The 24,048-nt window shown below is 45.7% G+C and overlaps 1 protein-coding gene across 1 annotated transcript in view; it reads right to left on the bottom strand.

Moving 5' to 3' along the window:
• The window catches only part of pak1 (p21 protein (Cdc42/Rac)-activated kinase 1), a 77,544-nt gene that overhangs the window by 37,534 nt on the left and 15,962 nt on the right, over nt 1–24,048 (bottom strand). The window contains exon 2 of the mRNA XM_030743909.1: nt 22,378–22,442. The gene's annotated coding sequence lies outside the window, so the exon portion shown is untranslated. The remainder of the gene's footprint in view (nt 1–22,377; nt 22,443–24,048) is intronic.

Here is a 24,048-nt window from a genome sequence, read left to right as displayed (position 1 = left end):
CTCAGTACACGTCAACAACCCCACATTGGCGCTTTACAAGGCATGGGAGAGACTAAACGAATGTTATGCAGCACCCGAAATAATCGAAAAGTCACTCTTCCAACGACTGGACAGTTTTCCAAGAATAACTGTAAAAGATAACATCAAGCTGCGTGAATTAGGGGACCTGCTACAAGAGATTCAAAGCGCCAAGGAAGACGGATATCTCCCTGGCCTACAATATCTGGACACTTCTCGTGCAATTGGCCCAATCATAGAAAAACTCCCGTATGGACTTCAGGAGAGGTGGATGTCACATGGCTCTCAATACAAAGAGGAAAATCAAGGCTGTTTCCCACCTTTTGAGTATTTCTGCAAATTCATATGCAAAGAGGCAAAGAAACGCAATGATCCGAGTTTCCACCAACAAAACAGCCCAATACACTCAAAACCAGAAAAACCTTATGCAAAGAACTTTGACTCTAGGAAACCGATTACTGTACACAAAACCAATATCTTTCCGCCTATCAAGGACTTTAACAGGAACTGCCCACTGCATAATAAGCCACATCCACTCAAAAAATGCAGAACGTTTAGAAATAAACCACTCGACGAAAGGAAGGCCTTCCTCAAAGAGAAAGGAATATGCTTCAGATGCTGCTCTTCAGACAGTCATCTTGCAAAGGGCTGTAAATCTGCAGTAACTTGTTCTGAATGTAATAGCATGAGTCACGACACAGTCATGCACCCAGGTCCTCCACCACAGATCCACAAGGCTCCCTCACCAGCACTGGAGGATGGCGGGGAGGGAGAAAACGGTCCAGACGCAGTCAATGTCACAACAACCTGCACGGATGTGTGCAGTCCAGGTCAGTGGGGTCGTTCATGCTCCAAGATATGTCTTGCATGGGTGTACCCAAAGGGTTACAAAGACAGAGCTATCAAAGCTTATGTAATATTAGATGATCAGAGCAATCGTTCCTTAGCCAGGCCTGAGTTCTTTGAACTTTTCAACATTAAAAATGAACCTCTCGCCTACAATCTCAGAACATGCTCTGGTGTGGTTGAAACCTGGGGTAAAATAGCTGAAGGATTTGAAATTGAGTCACTAGATAGATCAGTGGTTATTCCCCTACCCCCACTCATTGAGTGTCAAGACATTCCCAACAACAGGAGTGAAATCCCAACCCCTAGTGCGGTGCTACACCAGCCACACCTCCAATCCATAGCAAAGTACATCCCAGAACTAGATCCTAAAGCTGAAATACTCCTGTTACTAGGGCGAGATGTTCTACGGGTGCACAAGGTCAGGCAGAGAGTGAATGGCCCCCATAATGCGCCCTTCGCCCAGTGCTTAGACCTGGGGTGGGTTGTAGTTGGGGAGGTTTGTCTGGGTAATGTTCATAGGCCGACAGTCAGCACTCTCAAAACAGTTGTCCTGGAAAATGGTCGCCCTACAGTTTTCAAACCATGTGACAGCCTTCTGCGATTCAAGGAAACGCCACACACAATTAGGCCAAGTAAAGCACCCGAGCAAACTCTAGGACAAACGGTCTTTAACCAGACAGAAAATGACAATAAACCAGCTCCCTCAGTACAGGATGCTCTCTTTATCGAAATGATGGACAGTGCTATGTTCAGAGATGAGGACAACAGTTGGGTCGCCCCACTTCCGTTTAAAGAACCTCGCCAGCAACTGCCAAACAACAGAGAGCGGGCAATCACGAGATTCTTGTCCTTAAAACGCAACCTAAACAGGAAGCCCAAAACGCAGGAGCAATATGTGGCTTTCATGGGAGAGATTTTCTCTAATGGTCACGCTGAGGTGGCACCCCCACTAAAACAGGAAGAGGAGTGCTGGTACCTTCCAACCTTTGGAGTTTACCACCCAAGGAAACCCAATCAGATCAGGGTTGTTTTCGACTCCAGCGCCCAGTACTCTGGTGTCTCACTTAACAACGTCCTCCTTACTGGCCCTGATCTAAATAACACACTCCTTGGAGTTCTTCTCCGCTTCCGGACAGAAAGTGTTGCGATCATGGCAGATATAAAGCAAATGTTTCACTGCTTCATGGTGCGTGAGGACCATCGTAACTTCCTCCGTTTTCTCTGGCACAGGGACAATGATATAAATAAGGAAGTTATCGACTATCGCATGAAAGTCCATGTATTTGGCAACTCACCATCTCCTGCTGTTGCTGTTTACGGACTACGCAGGGCCATCAGAGCAGGTGCAAAGGACTATGGAGCAGATACTGTCAAGTTTGTGGAGAGGCACTTTTACGTTGACGATGGCTTGATCTCCGTTCCCTCTCCCGCCGAGGCTATAGACTTGCTTCAGAGAACACAAGCCTCACTCGCTGAATCCAACCTGCGCCTGCATAAGTTTGTTTCTAACTCGCAGGCAGTCATGCAGGCCTTCTGCCCTGAAGATTGTGCACCAGTCATTAAAGCCTTGGATTTAAGTGGTGAAGAAACACAATCCCAGCGAAGCCTTGGGCTCATTTGGGAAATAACAACAGACACATTCACTTACTCAGTAGCCGACACAGACAAACCATTTACTCGGCGTGGCATACTGTCAGCCGTCAATAGTGTCTTTGATCCCCTGGGCCTATTGGCACCTGTCACAATCCAAGGAAGAGCTCTGCTCAGAGAGCTCAGTTCAGAATGTTCAGATTGGGACACACCCCTTCCTGAGGACAAGCAAAGCAAGTGGGAAATGTGGAGAAATTCCCTTCAGGACCTAAAAGAACTACACGTCCCTAGAACCTACACATCTACCTCACTCAGTCAAGCAACGCACAAAGAACTGTGTTTATTCTCAGACGCGTCAACTATGGCCATAGGAGCTGTAGCCTGTTTAAAGGCAGTCCAAAGAGATGGCGAAGTTGAGGTCGGATTCATAATGGGCAAGGCAAAGCTTGCTCCATTGTCAAAACTGACTATACCAAGACTTGAACTGTGTGCAGCTGTCTTGGCGGTAGAAATGGCTGATCTCATTCAGGATGAGTTGGACTTGCACTTTGACGCAGTACACTTTTATACGGACAGTAAGGTTGTACTGGGCTACATCTGTAATGAGTCTAAGAGATTCTACCAGTATGTCCACAACAGGGCACAGCGCATTCGCCAGTCTTCAAAGCCAGAACAATGGCACTACGTGCGCACAGAGGAAAACCCAGCAGACCACGCATCGAGGTCGTTGTCAGCAGCTCAGCTAAAAAAGTCCACCTGGTTTACCGGACCATCCTTCATCCACCATTCTCCTGCAGAGAAAACTCAAATGAGTGGAATGTTTGAGTTAATTGAACCTGAAAAGGACTCAGAAATTAGGCCACAAATCAGAACACATGCCACTCACCTCCAAGTACCCAGCAGTAAGCGTTTTGAGCGCTTTTCCACGTTTAAGTCCTTAGTCAGAGCAATAGCAAATCTTATCCACATCGCAAAATCTTTCAATAGGACCAATCCGAACAGTAAATGCAAAGGCTGGCACAAATGTCACCTGCCTCTTACTCCAGAGGAGCTATCTCAAGCAAAAACCATCATCCTCAAAGAGGCACAAAAGGCCCACTTTGGAAAAGAACTTTCTGCCCTTAATGCTTGCAAGCCGATCTCAAAGCAGAGCCCTCTACAAAAGCTCAGCCCAATCCTACAGGATGGTCTCATTTCTGTTGGAGGCCGACTTAAACACTCAGAGATTGAGAACTTCGAAAAGAGCCCTGTAATTCTCCCCAAAGACAGTCACATTTCCCTTCTGCTCACTCGTCATCACCACGAGCAAACAGAGCATCAAGGCCGTCATCTGACGGAAGGAGCAATCAGGGCTGCTGGACTGTGGCTTTTAGGTGGCAAAAGACTGATCAACTCAGTAATCCACAAATGTTTAACCTGCCGCAAACTGCGTGGAAAACAAGAACAGCAACTTATGGCGGCCCTGCCACCTGAACGCCTAAAAACCTGTCCTCCTTTCACCTATGTTGGCCTTGACGTCTTCGGGCCCTGGAATATAACAACCAGGCGTACCAGAGGTGGAGTAGCTGAAAGTAAGCGGTGGGCCATTTTGTTTACTTGCATGAGTTCAAGAGCCGTCCATATTGAGGTAATCGAATCTCTAGATACGTCCAGCTGCATAAACCCCCTCCGCCGCTTCTTTGCTCTAAGAGGACCCGCCAAACAGTTGTTATCTGATCGTGGCACCAATTTTGTTGGAGCTTCAAAGGAACTAGGAATGGACAAATCAATGCAGAAGTACCTAACAGAGCAAGGTTGCAGCTGGGAGTTCAATCCGCCACATGCTTCCCACATGGGAGGCTCTTGGGAGCGCATGATCGGAGTCGCCCGCAGAATCCTGGATTCCATGCTATTGCAAAACAAGGTTCAACTGACTCACGAAGTGCTTTGCACTCTCATGGCCGAAATTACAGCCATCATAAATGCAAGGCCGCTTGTTCCTGTGTCCTCCGATCCAGAGAACCCCTTTATTCTATCCCCCTCAATGCTCCTTACACAAAGGTCTTGCCTTCTCCCCCCATCTGGAGAGTTCTTCAATAAAGACCTTTACACCAAACAATGGAGACAAGTCCAAGCTCTCTCCAACCAGTTCTGGATGCGCTGGAGGCGAGAGTATTTGCCCACATTACAACAAAGGCAGAAATGGACTGTATCACGCAGAAATCTCCAAGTTGGTGACTTAGTTCTGCTCAAGGACAAGCAGGTCGGACGTAACAGCTGGCCCATGGCAAGGATCACTGCCACATTCCCAAGCAAGGACAATCGAGTCAGAAAGATTGAGGTAAAGGCATGTGATCAAGGCTCTGTAAAGACATTTATGCGACCAGTTACTGAAGTTATTCTGCTCATGCCAAAGGACTGAATGTTTATTGTATTGTTTAGTATAGTGGCCTCACGAGGCCAGGCGGGGAGTGTGTTGCCCTTAAGGCATTTCTTTGAATAAATAAGTTCATATGTTAAATAAATAATTCTAAAAATATTTCTATTTTATTAAGAATGATTACGAGGTGTTTAGATTAACAGTTCATGCTTTATGTAAGTTTTTGTTAGGAAATGTTGTCGGTAAATTCTACTTCCGGTTCCGGCCGTGCACTTCCGGTCTGGCAGCGGACTAACGGTTTTACGTTTTTTATTGCCGTTAAACAAGAGAACATACCTGAAGTAATCTGATCGGATGCTTACCACACTGAATTATCAGGCAGGAACGCCGTAAGTTGCAATTATTTAACAGCTTATACTGATGACTGAATATTACTGCTTATTTTGCCGAAATGTTAATTTAGTGAGTTGATGTACTTTATTTGTGTAATCTTGTTGAGTCCAAGGTTATTTTCTGTCATTTCAGTTTTCACCACACATGTTATGAAGACAATTAAACAAGCTGCAACTAATCTCCAGGGTCTTCATTTCGCGGTTTAACTCGGTGTCACCAACATCCTTGTTGAAAACACTAGAATATATACACATATATACATATATATACATATACATATATACACATATATACATATATATACATATACATATATACACATATATACACATATATACATATACATATATACACATATATACATATATATACATATACATATATACACATATATACATATATATACATATACATATATACACATATATACACATATATACATATACATGTGTATATACATATATACACATACATACATACATAAAAAAAAAAAAAAAAATCAATATTGTCATGGATTACAGGGTCACATGAAGCCCCCAGCAGGGGGACCTGCTGTGACTCAAGGATTTGGTCTCTGTGGCTCCACTGAGAACAGCTTTCTCCCCCTGTGCCTCCTTTAGTGTCAGTGTGTTATCGCTCGGCAGCTCTGACGATAGTTTTCAGTGTTAGTTTAATAAAGGACTTGCAGGTGTGTGTACCTGTTAGCGCTGTATGGCACCAAACCTGCAGCATGAAAACTTCATCATCAGGTAAAACAAAAACACTGAGTGACAAATTATTAACACGTTCTCTGACAGCACATCATAATTCCTGTCTGCTAACACTGAGTGTATGCCTGCAGGCTGGGCGGAGCACTGTGACAGCACAGGTTCAGTACACAACTTTATCCAACAACACCTACAAGCTGAGACACACTGTGACACCTCATCTTAATCCAGAGCCCACGCAGCTCATTGATTTCCTCGCTTTAATAAAATAGAAACAACATGATAATACTGCTGGTGTCCCACACAGTCTTTATCTGCACACTGCCTTCACATAAAGACCTCAACAAACTGAGACTGAACCAGCTGGCAGACACTACACCGTCAAAATAAAACAATCAAGCTTTAATTTATTTATTCAAACTTAAACGGGACAGCTCAGAGGCTGTGACACTGCAAATACAAAAGGCAGACTTAGAAAACAAATGCACACAAACTAATAATCACAAAGTACCTGCAGTTTGTTCATCCCTGAATCAAACGGTGTCAGATTAAACTGAGCCGAGGGGTTTGGGTCCAAACCGAAGGAAATGTGTTTGTTCCTGTTCTTTGTTCTGCAGGCTATTCCTCAGGAAACCTGTACCTGTGAGTCCCTGTCCGATGGATCGACCGTCTCAGACCCGGTCCGTTTATGGGAAAAGTGGGCGGCTGGAGGAACAACAAGCAGGAAGTAACTACCACATCATCCCTGGATTTCACAGCATCAGAGGCCTCAAACATCAAACTCAGAAACAGTTTGCAGCCAAATATATTGTATTCTGTGTCACTTCACGGGCGCTGCCTCTGAATGCATCAGCACCACCACATCTGCTGATGGAGATGCTGATTACTGCCACAGCAGAGCATGGAGGTAAAGTGGGTTCAAGTGAACATGCAGCCAGCAGGAGAATGAGGATGAAGAAGGGAAGAGCATACAGAAGCCCTCCATCATCATCATCAGCAAAGCTTTTCTGACTCCGTCTGACATCACAGGAGAGGCTGTCGTTGGTCAGTGTTGACCCACTGCCTGCTGCTGATTGGCCAATCAAAGCAAACTCACTGTGTCTACAGGAAAATTGCAAGAAACGAGGGAAGAGATGGAAAGGAGACAGACTTTACCTGTGAGGACAAAGTAAAATGTGTCTCTGTGGATGCATGTATAGACCCTTCTACAGCCTTCATCATCAAAAGTATGCAGACGCATGCTGGCAACGGTAGTGAACTGCTACTCCATTCAATCTGATAAGGACAACGAGACTGCACGGAGGTAAAACGTGATTTCTAAACCAGTATCAGCATCAAAATGTCCAGTTGTTGGGTGATTGGCTGTCAGAATCTACCAACAGCAGACTGAAGTTGTACTGATCACGGCTGTTTGAGAGAAACTGGAGGCGTCTGTGGTTGCAAACCATCAAATGTATGGACGAGAACTGGACTAAGGACACGATCAGAAATTTTATATCAGGTAAGTTATTTATCTACTCTGGTTTTACTGGAATTTCAGGTTTAGATAAATACTAATATCTAACATAAACAGCATTAGCTGGTAGGTTAATTGGCTGTTAAACTGTAATGTATGTAATTACAAATATAATATATTATCGGTGGTGGCCAAAGTACTGACATTCAATACTGAAGTACAAGTACAAGTACTTGTGTTAAAAATTACTCTGGTAAAAGTTGAAGTACTGGTTCAAATTCTGTACTCAAGTAAAAGTAAAAAAGTACAGGCTCTGAAATCTACTCAAAGTAAGAAAGTAAAAGTATCTCCTTGGAGGACGTTTCTACCTCTTTCTAACATCTTTCTCCATCTGAGTGAAGTTATCTCATTCTTTGCTCTCCCTTAAAATACAGCAGCTGTTCTTTTAGCTGCAGACACACTGTGTGACAAACTGCACACACTTTTTTTGTGCTCTACGTTTTCTGTCATTTATTTTCCTCACCGTTCCGGCGTGCAGCCTCTATGTAAAGCGCAACTTCCTCTGGCTCTTTCCGGTCTCCGAGCGAGCGTTGCAGGAGCCCCTCCCTCTACCGTGTGGGATGTCTGGTCCCCCCCCTCCCACCCTGTTGTTGCGACTTCCGAGAAAAAGTACGCTCACAATCAGAAGTCGGCTCCACACTGACCGGAAATGCAAATGTTTCTCAGACGCATTAAACCTAAAGTAACGAGCTTGTTTTGAAAATGTAAGAAGTAGAAAGTACAGATACTTGTGTAAAAATGTAGTGAGTAAAAGTAAAAAAAATACAGATACCTGAAAAATCTACTGAAGTACATTAACGAAGTACAAATACTTCATTACTGTCCACCACTGTGTGTATTGTATTATATATATATATATATATATATATATATATATATATATATATATATATATATATATATTACTACCTTTAGATGTTTCAATATGTTTTGGGGTTTCTTGTTTCAGAACCACACACACACACACCACACACACACACACACACAAAAGCCGCTTTCCCACCGGAGCCAGTGCCTTTATTTCAACCATTAGGTGGTTTTTCCACCGCAGAAACACTCGGTGCTCGGCCGAAAAACAGGTTCAACTCCAGCCCCGCACGCGGCAGAAGGGCGTGACTCTGCCGTCTCAACATCAAGTTTTCGACCATATTACATGTGTATTACAGGAGAAAGCGAAGCGATTTTCACGGCTGTGAATTAGGTTGGGCTCTAAGGCTGAACTTGCTGCTTTGTATCAGTTCATATCACAGATAAAAGGACACAAAGTGCGTACTTGTCGTCTTGCTCTAATCGCTGTCTGTGTGCTGCAGTAGTTTGGTTTGGACCGTAAAACGTATTTGCAGCACAGAAAGGGGAGCGTGTTCTCCCACGTTTGTGCGCTTCGGCTTTGTGTCCAGACGAGGACCCGCCCACACTCATACGTAAAGGAGCAGTTCACAGAAACACGGTGGGAACGCGGGCCCGTTTCGCCGGTTCATTGGGAATAGCACGGGCACTGGCACGCGAACCGGCTCCTCAGCGATGGGAAAGTAGCAACACACACACACACACACCAACCCACATACCAGTGTAAAGAGAGATACAGCTGTAACCGCACCAGTGGTGGAAAATAAAGTCCAAACTAAAATCCAGTGATGACCTCCGTGTGATTCTGATCGATCACCTGCTGCGGGCTTTACCTTCGTGATCCAGCACAATTACAATAGCCAGGAAGCACACCCTTCCTCACAAAGTGGTCCTTCGAGCCAGATCCAGAGTCCACAGCAGAAAAGGATGTCCATGTCATTTGATAAGGCAGTGTTTTTCAACCAGTGTGCCGTGGCACACTAGTGTGCCGTGGGAGATCGTCAGGTGTGCCGTGGGAAATTATCCAGTTTCACGTAATATGCCACGAGTGTCTGTGATGTAGTAGTGACTGGAGCATAATCATGTAATACTCTTCCATATCACTAGACTAGATAGCAGCAGGTAGCGAATTGCATTGTACATAGAGACAAGAGAATTAAGCCACTTTTCCATACAGAACGACTCGCCGCAGGTCGCCTCGACTCACCGTGATTTGACGGCATCTACATTAGAATCAGGTACACTTTGCTGGTCCTTTTCCCGTATTCACTCACCCGAGGTTCTAAGCGATCCGAGGCCATACAAAAATGTGACGCGGAGGACAGCCTGCCTCTGATTGGCCAGGGAGTGTGGTCACTAGCGGAGGCATGAGAGCGACTCCTTCACCAGAATCAAACCTGCCATTTTTAAAACCCCACAGCAAGAAACTGGAGGCATGCAAAGCACGGGTTGAATGCCCAGACCGACAGTTTGCAGCGGTAGTTTTGCAACATGATAGCCATCTGAAACGCGCACACAGCATACATATTTGTAACCCTATACTGCGGGCGATCGCCGCTGAAGCACCGTTACCTGCCCCTACTAGCTGAACAGCTGGTTAGCACAGAGCCTGAGGCGGCTGATCAAAGAAACTTTGAATTACCATAATAACCAGGGGTGAAAGTAGTTTTAAATTCTTGCCAGTACTGTGACAAGGACACACACACACACGGGGTGGGACTCGATTAAAAAAATTAATCTAATTAATTAGGAGCTTTGTAATTAATTAATCAAAATTAATCGCATTTTTAATCACATTTGAATATTTAACATGATAAATATTAATTTAAGATTGGTTGATGAATTAATCAACATAAGCTTAAACTTCTCCTTCATGAATCGCCACCTTATCGTGGTGGAGGGATTTGTGTGTCCCAGTGATCCCAGGAGCTATGTTGCCCGGGGGCTTGTCCCCCTGCTAGGGTCTCCCATGGCAAACTGGTTCTGGGTGAGGGTCCAGACAAAGAGCGGTTCAGAAGACCCCCATTGATTGTAACAGCAAAGGAACAGTTTACCCTGCCCGGGATAGGGTTACCGGGGGCCCCACCCTGGAGCCAGGCCTGGGGATGGAGCTCGAGGGAGAGCGTCTGGTGGCCGGACATTAGCCCGTGGTGCTTGGCCGGGCGCAGCCTGAAGAGGTTACATGGGCCCACCCTCCTGTAGGCCCATCACCTGCAGGAGGCGTCGCAGGGGTCGGGTGCAATGTGTGTCGGGCGGTGGCCAAGGGCGTAAGCGGACACACATTGACCGATCCCCGGCTATCAAGACTGGCTATTGGGACATGGAATGTCACCTCTCTGGTGGGGAAGGAGCCTGAGCTAGTGCGTAAGGTTGAGAGATACCAGCTAGATATAGTTGGGCTCACCTCAAAGCATGGCCTGGGCTCTGGAACCAGTCTCCTGGAGAAGGGCTGGACTCTGTTCCAGTCTGGAGTTGCCCTCGGTGAGAGGCGGCGAGCTGGGGTGGGTATTCTTGTATCCCCCCCGGCTTGCTGCCTGTACGTCGGAGTTTTCACCGGTGGACGAGAGGGTAGTTTCCCTACGCCTTCAGGATGTCCATAAGTGCACATGGCACCAGGACACCCTAGGTCGCAGGTCGATGATCGATTTTGTAATCGTATCATCAGATCTGCAGCCGTATGTTCTGGACACTCGGGTGAAGCGAGGAGCTGAGCTGTCAACTGATCACCACCTGGTGGTGAGTTGGATCAGGTGGCGGGGGAAGATGCTGGACAGACCTGGCGCACCTAAATGTATTGTGAGGGTGCGCTGGGAATATCTGGCAGAAGCCCCAGGAGAGCTTCAACTCCCACCTCCGGCAGAACTTCAACAGCATTCCGAGGGAGGCTGAGGACATTGAGTCCGAATGGACCATGTTCCGCACCTCCATTGTTGAGGCTGCTGCTCAGAGCTGTGGCTGCAAGGTGGTTGGTGGCTGTCGTGGTGGTAACCCCCGAACCAGATGGTGGTCACTTGAGGTGAAGGGAGCCATCAAGCTGAAGAAAGAGTCCTATCGGGCTTGGTTAGCCTGTGGGACTCCGGAGGCAGCTGACAGGTATCGGCAGGCCAAGCGGAATGCAGTTCGGGCAGTGGCCGAAGCAAAAACTCGGGTGTGGGAGGAGTTCAGTGAGCCTATGGAAAAAGACTTTCGGACGGCATCAAAGCGATTCTGGCAAACCGTCAGGCAACTCAGGAGGGGAAAGCAGTGCTTCACTCACACTGTTTATAGTGCAGGTGGGGTGCTGCTGACTTCAACTGAGGCTATAGTTGGACGGTGGAAGGAATACTTTGAGGAACTCCTGAATCCCACTGACACGCCTTCTGTAGTGGAAGCAGAGTCTGGGGACGAGGGAGATGACTTGAACATCACTGGGGTTGAGGTCACTGAGGCAGTTAAACAACTCCTTGATGGCAGGGCCCCTGGGGTGGACGAGATTCACCCTGAGTTCCTGAAGGCTCTGGTTGTTGTAGGGCTGTCTTGGTTGACACGCCTCTGCAACATCGCGTGGAGATCTGGGGCAGGGCCATTGGATTGGCAGACCGGGGTGGTGGTCCCCATCTTTAAGATGCTCCAACTTTCGGGGGATCACACTCCTCAGCCTCCCTGGTAAGGTCTATGCCAGGGTGCTGGAAAGGAGGGTTCGTCCGTTAGTCGAACCTCGGATTCAGGAGGAACAATGCGGTTTTCGTCCTGGTCGCGGAATGCTGGACCAGCTCTTTATCCTCTCAAGGATATTCGAGTGTGCATGGGAGTTTGCCCAACCAGTCTACATGTGCTTTGTGGACTTGGAGAAGGCATTCGACCGTGTCCCTTGGGGTATCCTTTGGAGGTCCTGCGGGAGTATGGGGTGTCTGGCCTGTTGTTGCGGGCCATTCAATCTCTGTACAACCGCAGTGAGAGCTTGGTCCGTATAGCCGGTAATAAGTCGGATTCGTTTCCTGTGGGTGTTGGACTCCGTCAGGGCTGCCCTTTGTCATGATTCTGTTCATAATTTTTATGGACAGTATTTCTAGGCGTAGCCAGGTGGGGGAAGGCTTCTTCCTTGGTGGCCTCAGAGTCTCATCTCTGCTCTTTGCAGATGATGCGGTCCTGCTGGCTTCATCAGGGGGGGGCCTCCAGCTCACAGTGGAACGGTTTGCAGCCGAGTGTGATGCGGCCGGCATGAGAATCAGCACGTCTAAGTCTGAGGCCATGGTCCTCAGCTGGAAAAGGGTGGAGTGCCCTCTCAGGCTCAGGAACGAGTTCTTTCCCCAAGTGGAGGAATTCAAGTATCTCGGGGTCTCCTTCACGAGTGATGGGAGAAGGGAGCGGGAGATCGACAGATGGATCGGGGCTGCTTCTGCAGTGATGCGGATGCTGCACCGGTCTGTCGTGGTGAAGAGGGAGCTTAGTGTAAAAGTGAAGCTCTCGATTTACTTGTCGATCTATGTTCCTACCCTCACCTATGGTCACGAGCTTTGGGTTGTGACCGAAAGAATAAGATCGCGAATACAAGCGGCAGAAATGAGTTTCCTTCGAAGGGTGGCTGGCCTTTCCCTTAGAGATAAGGTGAGGAGTGCGGAGGGGCTCAGAGTAGAGCCGCTGCTCCTCCACATCGAAAGGAGCCAGTTGAGGTGGCTCGGGCATCTGATTAGGATGCCTCCTGGCCGCCTCTTGGGTGAGGTGTTCCGGGCATGTCCCACCGGGAGGAGGCCCCGTGGTAGACCCAGGACACGCTGGAGAGATTATATCTCTCGGCTGGCCTGGGAACACCTTGGGGTCCCCCCGGATGAGCTGGAGGAGGTGGCTGGGGAGAGAGAGAAGCCTGGGTTTCTCTGCTTAGGCTCCTGCCCCTGCGACCCGGCCCCAGATAAGCGGAAGAGGATGGATGGATGGATGGATGGAAGCTTAAACCTCAAAATTTTGTTTATTTTCCCACCAGTCTACTACACAGACCAACGAAGGGTAGAAGTGCTCCTGTGATAAACAAACTCCTGAAATTAAAGTTAAGCATCATAACTGGATAGTTTTATTCAACATTAATGTCTCACTTAATAGAGTTGGAAATTAATCATTCGCTCAGCTGTATTCCTTGATGTTGAAAAGGAGCAAAAGTTCGTTCTATGTTTAACCAGCTGCTTTTACACAGGTGTGAGGTGAGGGCAGGTGACGCTGATATGAAGGGTAGCCGCTCACTTCCGGCCTTTGCGGTCTTCATGGGCTGCGAGGTCTACGTGGGCCGGGTCCTTTGAACAATGCGGCCCCTGAATTTTTGACATTGTGCGTCGATATAATCTGTATGCCTGGAACTCGTGCACTGAGAAACGTTCCAAGGTGCAAAGTGCGATTAAAATGTGTTTAAATTTTTAATTCGTTATTTTCCTCATAATTAATTAATCGAAATTAACACGTTAAAGTCCCACCCCTAAATATATATATATATATATATATATATATATATATATATATATATATATATATTTATATTTATTTATTTATTTATTTATATATATATAGCCTGCCTGGATAAGGCAGAATTTAGAAGTTGACAATGTGGAATATATTTTTGTTGTTAAGGAACTGAGATGTTTGCACACTTAACACAACCGATGAGCACCTTCATGCATTCTGGCTCTGTCCACCAACACAAAACTTCTGGACAGAAATAACCACCAAACTTTCTCAAACCTCAGTCCTTTTGGCATCCACTGTGTTTTGGAGCTGAATGCGTGCTCAACTCTCTGGTCATAAGTAGTGTTTTTGAGCTGTGCTGTGTTGTGGAAATTGAGCAGAATAACATGAAACACAATTAGTTAATCTCTATTTGTTTTTAATTTAGATAGTTTGTAACAAGCAGACCGACATTAAACGTAGCGGTGAACGTTTTAACCTGTTAACTGGCCGAACCAAAATCACCTGAAAAAAAACTACGCTCTCTGGTTATTATTGGCTCTGGAAAACCCACGTCATTACCCGTTAACTGGCCGTGTCCTGTCCTCCGGGATGTAGTGCATTTTATATGAAAGGTTAGACCCTCCCATTTTGATTGACACCTCATTCGGCCAGTCATATGAAGAAATGGGTTTTCCAGAGCCAATAATAACCAGGGGGTGTCACATAGCGTTTCGGTTGATGTTGGTGCAGCCAGTTACATGACTGGCCGAAAGAGGTGTCAATCAAAATAGGAGGGTCTAGCCTGCCATATAAAATGCACTACATCGGTCCCGTAAGCGGATGCAGTGCGTTTTATGTGGCTGTCCTCGATCTCTGAGGAGATAGAAGCTAGAGATTTGAGGCGCCAGCATAGCACGAACAGTTCAGAAACAATTTGAAATGAGGGAAAAAAAAGCAATTAAGTTTTGTTCTGATTAAGTCTTGTTTTAGACTGCTTATTGCTAGAGGATTTATTCTGACCCAAAGTGCAGCCGTGACTGGTTCTGAATGACAGCTTTACAGCAGACAGACGCTCCATCTTTTGTTGGTACTGTGTACCAGCGCAGAATCTTTTAGTGGTACGCAGTACCGGACCGTACCGGCTTACTTTCACCCCTGGTAATAACTAAAAGCAGAGAGAGACTGAGAGCTGCTGAGGAAGAGCTTTGTGTGTGTCTGTCTTCAATTCGTGCCAAGATATCAGCTCTGTGTTCATCCAAACAGGCACAGGTTTCACATTGAGAGAGTAAAATACACTGAGACTGACATTTTGTACATGCAACTCTTCATATTTCTCAGTGTGGAACAGTGAAATCTTTCCCAAATATTATTGCTCTATCAGAATAAGCTCTATATTTCTGTATTCCTGATAACAGAATGCTTTTGGACAGAATTAGAGTTTGCAGAACACTGAGGTTTTCTGCTATAGACCACATTGTTGTGGTATTTGTTATGTTCAAGCTGTGTTTTTGTAGTGGACACGTTAAGTGCACTTTTTATTTGAAAGAAGATATGTTATATGATAAAGTTCTTTTTTGTATTTATTTGATTCCTATTCAAGACACTTTGATAAGAATGACTATATTATTATAGTCCAAGAATGGCTATATTGTTAATTAAATTGCACTTTTTATTTAAAAGAAGAAATACAAAAGATGATAAAGTACTTTTTTCTTTGTGTTTATTTGATTTCTATTCAAGAAACTTTGATGAGAATGACTATATTATTAATATAGGCTACAGAGTATAATTTTTTACCATTTTTGGCTGGTGGTGTGCCTCGTGATTTCTTCAATGAAAAAATGTACCTTGGCTCAAAAAAGGTTGAAACACACTGGGATAAGGAGCCCAGTATGTGTGTCAGGAGGCAGCGATCCCTCCCTGCATACCTGGAAGACTACCACCTGTCCGGTGTCCCAACCAGCTCAGCGCCACCCCCACCTACTGACTCTTCTTCAAAGCACAAGGAGCTATTAGAGGAAGAGGAACATGGCAGCAGACATGATTCACGTTCTGCATCCCCTGTCAGCCAAGAGCGCCCTAGTCCCGAGCAGTGGACAGTGTCTGATACATGGGAATCTTCAGCCGATGAATGGAGGAGAGAACGACGCAGCCTGAAGCAGCAGAGGGACAGCCTCCTAGCTTCAATGGAGAGACTGAGATTACAGAACGAGCAGCTCAGAGTCAGAGTTGAGCAGAGCAGCTCTCGTGCAGATCCATGGACTACACAGACCTCACATTGTTAGACTGTATGGCCCCTGACCTGATGCTGATGTCCACTGTAGGATCACTGTGATGCATTTAAACTACACTCCAAGGCTGGTGTGGGTAACAAAGGGCTAGAACAGCACTGCATCTAATCTTTGGGCCCAAAGTTGGAGCCACTGACACCAGAAACTGAACTACGATTGAAGGCACAGCCCACAGATCCTGCCTGCTGTGGTCCCAGCTTCTGTTAGCAACGCTACGTAACGATCAGACCTGAATCATGTTGAAATGTGGGCTGATTGTTGAAGGCACGGCGGCACGCTGGTGGAAAACAAGTGGAGGACCTCAAGAGAGACGGCTGATTAAAACAGGAAGCAGAGAGAGGAAGAAAAGGGCACTGACGGACACTACAAGAGGGAAAGTAAAGCCTCCAAAAGCTGGCGTGAAGCATCCGATGCATTCCCAGGGTGCACTGCAGTACCTTAAGTGGAAGGTCCATCCTCTAATGACTGGGCTTAATGCATACATGCACTATAAAGTCAGTCAATACACACACTCCACCCTATACTGTACGTGACTGATAATAGCACACACAGGAGAAGACATGATGTGTCTCACACACACACACACACACACACACACACACACACACACACACACACACACACACACACACAGCAGTGGAGATAAATCAGTTGTGACGTCCAGTAGATTAGAGTCTGAAGGAGAAGCATCTTCTGGTCAATACAGAGCTGCAGGAGTGTGAGTGTGTGTTTGTGTGTGTGTGTGTGTGTGTGTGTGTGTGTGTGTGTGTGTGTGTGTGTGTGTGTGTGTGTGTGTATTTGATGGTGGGTGGAGAGTGTATTCCTATTTATAAACACAGCAAATGTTTTCTCTGTTTGCTTTTTTCACAGAATAAACTCATTGACACTCCCTCACAGGCTCCCTTACTGAGCAGCTCGTCTTCCTCACACTGCTTCATCAACACCACAGGAAATAAAAGCTTTTTCCTTTTCTCTGACTTTCAGGTCATGTAAAGGTTCAGGAAACTGAATTGTGGTGTAAAGTGTACATTTGATTCAGCACACGGCTCATTTTATTCTTACAGTTGGATTACAGCAGGTTACTGTACTCTCAGTGCTGCTGCTGCTACATCAGAGTAGTTTAACTGCTGACAGCACGAACAGGAGAGCCTCAGTTTCTCCTGTTCCTGCTTTTTCTGTCACTGCAGGCGTCACTGTGAAACTGTTCTTTGTGTGTGTGTGTGTGTGTGTGTGTGTGTGTGTGTGTGTGTGTGTGTGTGTGTGTGTGTGTGTGTGTGTGTGTGTGTAACTGAAGAGATCATTTTTAAAGCTTTTTAAAAGCTCTGAATGAAAATCAGACTGAAGGATCCAACAAAGACGAAGCATGGCGAGAGGGGAGTGTGAGTGTGAGTGCAGCGACAGACACACAAATAAGAAGAGTAAGAGAGACACTACAGAGGGGGGAGGGGCGGGCGGGGGTCAGAGGGAAATAAAGAGCCGAGGACCAAAGAGAAAACCAGGACAATTGACACAATCCCATTTTTCACTGCAGACTCTGAGCTGACGCTCTGGCTGTGATGAACTGCCATCCATCCATCACCTGCTCCAGCTCATGCTTTTCCTCAACACCACAAATATAATAACCCCCTTCCTCAAACATCCACATCTCAAACATATTTCTCTTCATTTGTTGCTTTGTAAACTGAACGTCGTTGGGTTGTGGACACCACCTCACCACATCTCACACTTTACTAAACAATTAAGTTAAGCTGGACTTCTCTGATCCCCATTCAGTGCATTTAATCCTCCCTCAGTCTGAGGAGCAGTGGGAGGCCACCGTGGAGCACACGGGGTTAAACTCCCCGTTTGGTCAGATTTAATCCCAGTGATGTAACACTGAGGGAACAGCCTGCAGTTTAAAAAAGTCCTCAGCTGCAGGCGCGCCTCAGACGGGGTCCAAACCAAAGCAGGACTCTACCAGACAGCTGATTTACCTCATACTCAGTCCTCATGCAGCTGCTCAGAGCAGCACTTTCAGCTGCGCCTCAAACAAGTTTAAAGAGCAGGTGGGCGGGGCTTCCGGGCCTGAAATGACCAAATTTGGCCTATCCCCTCTCACTGACATCACACAGAGCCAAGAGTAGAAAAAAATAGTATTTAGATCAGTGTGAAGTGTGAGCTTTGTTCACAGGGATCACTTCCACACACTGTAACAGTATATCCACAGGTTTCTGTAGGACCATACGTAGGCTGCCATGACAGACTGCTACTTCCGCTGTACGGTTTTATACTTCCGGTTACCCAAAGTTAGAGTTAATGACAAAGTGCGGTTACTTTGTGCTGTAACGGGCGGCTTTATTAGTTGGAACATGAGCTCGGGTTCAACTTGTGCTGTTGCCGGTTGTCACTACATCAGTCTGTACATTTTTTCAAATTATTTTATTCTGTAAATTTATTCTTTTTTTTGTTTCCTTCTTCCTGGGATTGATTGTGCTGGTGGCGCCCCTAGTGGAAACAGCTGCAGACACCCATCTCCTCTATGTTAGTGTTGCCTGTTGGCTGTTCTGAATGGAATTTCATTGTATGTAGAATGACAATAAAGTTCTATTCTAAAATTATACTACCCAGTGTCACATCCTATTACCGTATGTTTTACTTATGTTTTAAGTTTTCCTTTAATGTACAGCCTCTTATTTTTTTACATTATTTTATTTATAGTGTGACACTACAGCATACAGCCTACACAAAGCTTAAACAATGCCTGCCTTCATGTAGACACGTAGCAGTTAGCAGGATGACAGCTGCGTGTCTCCTCGATCACAGCCTTCAGCCAGTCCAGTGTTTCTGTTTCAGTGATCTGAACACTCTGATATCCACATCAGTGATTTACCTTCCACAGAACAGCTGCAGCATCACTACATGATTTCCCTAATCAGAGATACAGGAACAGCTGACTGTCTCCACCGCTCCACTTTCCCTTAGCATGACCCATGCTAAGCACTTAGCTTGGCCGATGCTCTGGCTCAGCTCTACAGCTGCTTTAAGGAAAACAACGTTATCTTGTTTGTTCAGCATTACTTTATTGATTTTATTGCTTTGAAGGTAATCTGGTGCTCTTATAATTACGTGATTCCTCGCCGTCAACACCTTCAGAAAAAACAAGGTACCTGATAATGTCGATGTAGCTAAGGGCCATAATTTCATGTCATTTACACACGTGACGGGTGAGGCACTGTTACCTTTTTAAAACATCCTTGCAATGTATCCACCTCTGATGTGGAACCATTTAGGCAGGTAAAAGAAACTGCAGTGTCAAAATGTTTCAATGAACAGCAAGTGTGTAAGCCCGCAACCGTGAACTACAGCGCAAACGGAAGTAAACTACCGGCCTCCGCTATGAATTATGGGTAATGGCGCGAAGTCAGGAATACTGTGGATACATCACAGTGTAACAAGCTAAAGTAAGAGAACTCCATTGTTGTGAATACTAATGTTCTGTGAGGGGTTCAAAGAGATTATACAGTTGAGTTATAGCTTATCAGGGTTTTATTGTAAGAACTGTTAAGAAATTTCATTATTTATTAAGAACTCAGTTTAAAAAGCATTATCAGTTATCTACAAAAGTCGTCTAAATCCAGTCATCTGAGATTGATTGCTTTTGTCTCCGCCCACTAGCCTAGGGGATATCACAGTATTTTCCTCATTCGAGTAAATGTTCTCAGTGAGGAAACATCGGATCATCACTTTTGTGATTATTTCTCCCCTTCAGGTATGTTGATGGTGATCGATGCTACTAAGATATGTTATATAACAAGTATGCTAATAGTGTTCTAAGCATTCATAAAATGTGCATATAGGTTTAAAAATTTTGCATAGTGTGTGTTTGTGTGAGCGAGGTCCCACTCGAGAGATACGCCGAACCTACGGCAGCGCCAAGCCCTGCCGCCATTTTCTGAACATCCCTGTAAAGGCATTTTATTGAATTGTGGATTGTGTATATTCATTCGAGTAAATGCTCTCAGTGAGGAAACATCGGATCATCGCTTTTGTGATTATTTCTCCCCTTCAGGGGCGTAACAACAGCAGGTCCCATTCAAACAAAGCTCACTTAGACACTTGACCCATTGTTTTAATACTGATCCAGTGAGAACCCTAAAGAACCTCCCAGAACCAGAACTGGGTAAATGAAGAGCCCTGACCTCAAAGGGCCCGAGGACATGAAAATCAGAGTTTAGGGTAGTAACATGCAGATTATAGGGTTATAACATGGGGAAAAGTCTAACACCTAACATGGTGCTTACACAGAAATGCCTGCAGACTCTAGTTTGTACTGGGACAGATTTCACTGTTACATTTTCAGCCACCCCTCAGCTGTAAGCCTACACTTCAAATACACACACACACACACACACACACACACACACACACACACACACACACACACACAATGATGCAGTACATAAAAAATGCATGGCAAACCCTCCAAGCTGCTGCTCTCATCAGCACAGTGACCCCACCCCATTCCCGTGTCCCCTTCCCCCCCCTTTCACACAGCACACACACAGGTGTGCTGATGGTGGGGGAGGGGGGTCTGTCCCCATCCCTGATCTACCAGCTGTCTAACTCCACCTCTGGCAATGCAATAAATAATGAAGGCAGCAGTGCATGCTGGGAGTGGTCAGAAATGCAGAATCCCGTTACAGCCGTTACTTCCATGATGAGAAACGCTCTGGTTTCCCTCAGTGAAGCACACACCAGCGTGCTGCTGCAGCGTGACAAATGACCTGATGAACTCTGTGCTTGCAGGCTAACCAGCACCAGAATGAGAAATGACTAAGGAAACAGTTTCTGTTTCAAACAATAACATCTAGCTGTGTGCTTGAATTTAACCAGAAGTGCTACAGAATTGGACCGACACCCAGCTCTCTGCCTTCCTCTAAGACTGCTGTTTCAGGAGGTTTCACTAGCACGCACAGACAGGCTTTCAAACAAGTGAACCTACAGGTATGCTCAGGAAACAAGTGAGGCTAATACTCACAAAGTGGATCCCTGGGATCCTCAGACACTCAGATGTCATCCAGGCTGACATCAGATGGAGTGAGACTGGGTGGGATGAAGGGATCAGATGGATAAGATGAACAGACCTGACTCACTGCTCATCACTCCTGAACCTGTGTCAGAGTAAACTGCCTGTGTCAGCTCACCTGTGTCAGCTCACCTGTGTCAGCTCACCTGTGTCAGCTCACCTGTGTCAGCCGCAGAAGGCAGACTGTGATTTAGCATTAAGACCTGACCGATCCCCCTCTGTGTGTGTGTGTGTGTCAGAGCTCATTGATTGAATAATTGATGAAGGCACCGCTGCTGTCATGTGCATGTGGACGCTGCACAGCTGCAGGTATTTTATCACCTCAAACAGCTGGAGCAGCAAACAGCTTCTGCTCCTGTTAGCGTGTGTTCATGGCAGGGTTAGCTCATTAATAACATCTCACACAGGTTTGTGCACCTCTGTTAAACCAAGCACTGCTGACTTTGGACTACATCTGCCAACATCTAGGCTTCAAAATAGGAAGTTTTTCCCTCTATTTTACAAATCATCCAAAGAGTCGCATACACTGCTCCACCTGCTGGCTTAAATTTCACAGTCTTGCTCTTTCCTGTAACTTCACAGCACAGTGAGCTGAAGTGGTAAAACAACAGCTGTGATGGCAGCTAATTCATTCAGCATCTAACACATGTGCACGCACACAGATTAGCTCCACACACACTCCCTGAATCCGGCTGTTCCCAGTTTGCTCCATCCGATAGGTTGGAATTGCATTTAGGGTGTGGGCTGATTGTGTAGATTGTAGCTCGATTAACAGAAACGCACACAAAGCTTACAGATGCTTGTCCTCCAAGTATTCATCATGAACTTTAAGACGCCACATGGGAGTAGCAGCAGTGGTATTAGCAGCAGCAGCACTCAAACACAGAAAAACCCTGATGCTAATGCTAATGCTAAATCAATCAGAGTGAACTCATCTCCTTTTTTAAATAAAAGCACCGCTTTTGATCCTTCTTTGACTTAGAGTGAGGGTTGGTAACTGTGTGTTATTAAGGTTTCAGAGTACATCTGCGACTCATGGAATGAGCAGAACGCTGAGGTGAGGGGAAGACCATGGAGGAGGAGAAGATGAAGCCACTGATGAGGCTCCAGAAGGAAAAACAACGTAGAAGAAACTGCAGCCATATCACAGCTGGAGGAAAAAGATGCAATCCAGCCTGTGTGAGACCTACAGTTAAACCTCCTCCAGTGTATAAATCCAAACTCTTATGGAGCATTTAAGGGCAGAAATCCATCCACTCACACATGAAACTGATCAGACCTATAAGGAGAATCGATAATCAATAAAATCAGGTCAAAGCAGCCGAGCTTACCTGTGAATGTGGCGTCTGGCTCGCTCCTCTCACAGAAAGGCAGAGGGACACGTTGGAGCTGCAGCCTGCACACAAACAGACACAAACAGTCTTCACCTGCCACGCTTTGAACCAGCCATTTCTCTCATTCACATCTGTTCTGGTCCTGCTGTCAGACATGAGCAAACAGACCTCATCTGCAGGGGACAAAAGCTGAGCAGACCAGCAGCAGCAGTACTTCCTGGCTTATTAGTGTTTTATGAAGCTAAATTCAATCACGTCTCCACAGTCAACAGAGTGCAGAGAGAAGGAGATGACTGTGGCGGCACGTTAATGCCTCTAAGAAACACCAATGATATGAAACAAGGGAGAGAACTTGAGAAAAGCTTTGTGTTTCATCCCTTCAATCAGTGCAGCAAAGATCCCAGCTAAGCACCAGGAAAAGCTTCAGCCCTGTGGGAATATTTCAGACGAGCATGCCTTTAACGGTTTCTGTATCACCTTTTTTTTTTGCATCTGTGCCAAACAATAATGTTTCTGGCAGGAAGCCTGAAAGGAGACCTGTTCTGCTCATTTCCAGCTCCATCGTTTCATTCCTGGCACTCTGTTAGAGTTGCTTTGTATCATTCACGGTTCAAAATAATCCTTCTTTATTTCAGTCTGAGCCTTGGACCAACCGCTCATCCTCTGAACCATTTTAGCTCCTTTCTTTCAATCGGCTCTCTCACAATCATTTTGAATAGCCAGTGGGTGTGGCCTATGTGCCTGAAATGACCATATTAGGGATATCCTCTCTCACTGACGTCACACAGAGTGGGGAAGAAAAAAAAGTCTGAAACTGAGCATTTAGAGCAGTTTGAAGTTGGAGCTTTTGGCTCACATGGATCTGTGAATATGATCATGATTTTTGAATATCTGAATATTAAATCATTAAATATTGAGTTGTAAATAAATCAAACCATTTATGTGACTCCTTTTTGTCTTAAAGTATATATTTTCCCTCATTTTTACCAGCATCAGCTCAGATACTTTATGTGCAGGGTAGCACCTGCAGACTGTGTGCTAACATTTGTTATTTTTAAAGTTTACTTTTCTCAGTTGTTTTATATGTAAAAATGGACTAAAAGGCTGAAAGGCAGAGCCCACACAGAGCTTTGCAGACCTTCACCTGTGCTGTCAGCAGTGTATGAAGAACAGAAAAAGGACTAATACATATGTAAACTGTATGCTAAAAACCATGAAAACTGTCCAGCGCAGTCACTCTCTGAGCTCCTCACACTGCTGTTTCTCACACTTATCATCTCTGTGCTGAATCCTGCTGTTGCTGTTCAAGTGAACCAATGAGCACCATTATCATCCTGGAGGCCTGTATGCGAGCATGTTTGCATCAGTTACATACCCAAAATCCTTCGCTCGGTAGCAAAGAGACCTGCTCAAATGGACTCAAACACAGGAGTTTAAGTGGGCCAGAATGGTCCGTCAGTTAGTGAGTAATTAAATACAAATTACTACTGAATGAGCTAATTTTTCATCTGCTGCAGCTTCCTGTTGTTTCCAGTGATGACATGGAGCTACTTGCTCAGTAATCAGAAAAGAGTTGAGTAGAATGGGAGGCAGAGCCTTCAGCTTTCAGGCCCCTCTTCTGTGGAACCAGCTCCCAGCTTGGATTCAGGAGACAGACACCCTCTCTAT

This window comes from Archocentrus centrarchus, chromosome 13 (genome assembly GCF_007364275.1).
Source record: "Archocentrus centrarchus isolate MPI-CPG fArcCen1 chromosome 13, fArcCen1, whole genome shotgun sequence".
Lineage (NCBI taxonomy): Eukaryota > Metazoa > Chordata > Actinopteri > Cichliformes > Cichlidae > Archocentrus > Archocentrus centrarchus.
The sequence above is the reverse complement of the archived record's forward strand: the minus strand, read 5'-3'. Positions and strand labels throughout refer to the sequence as shown.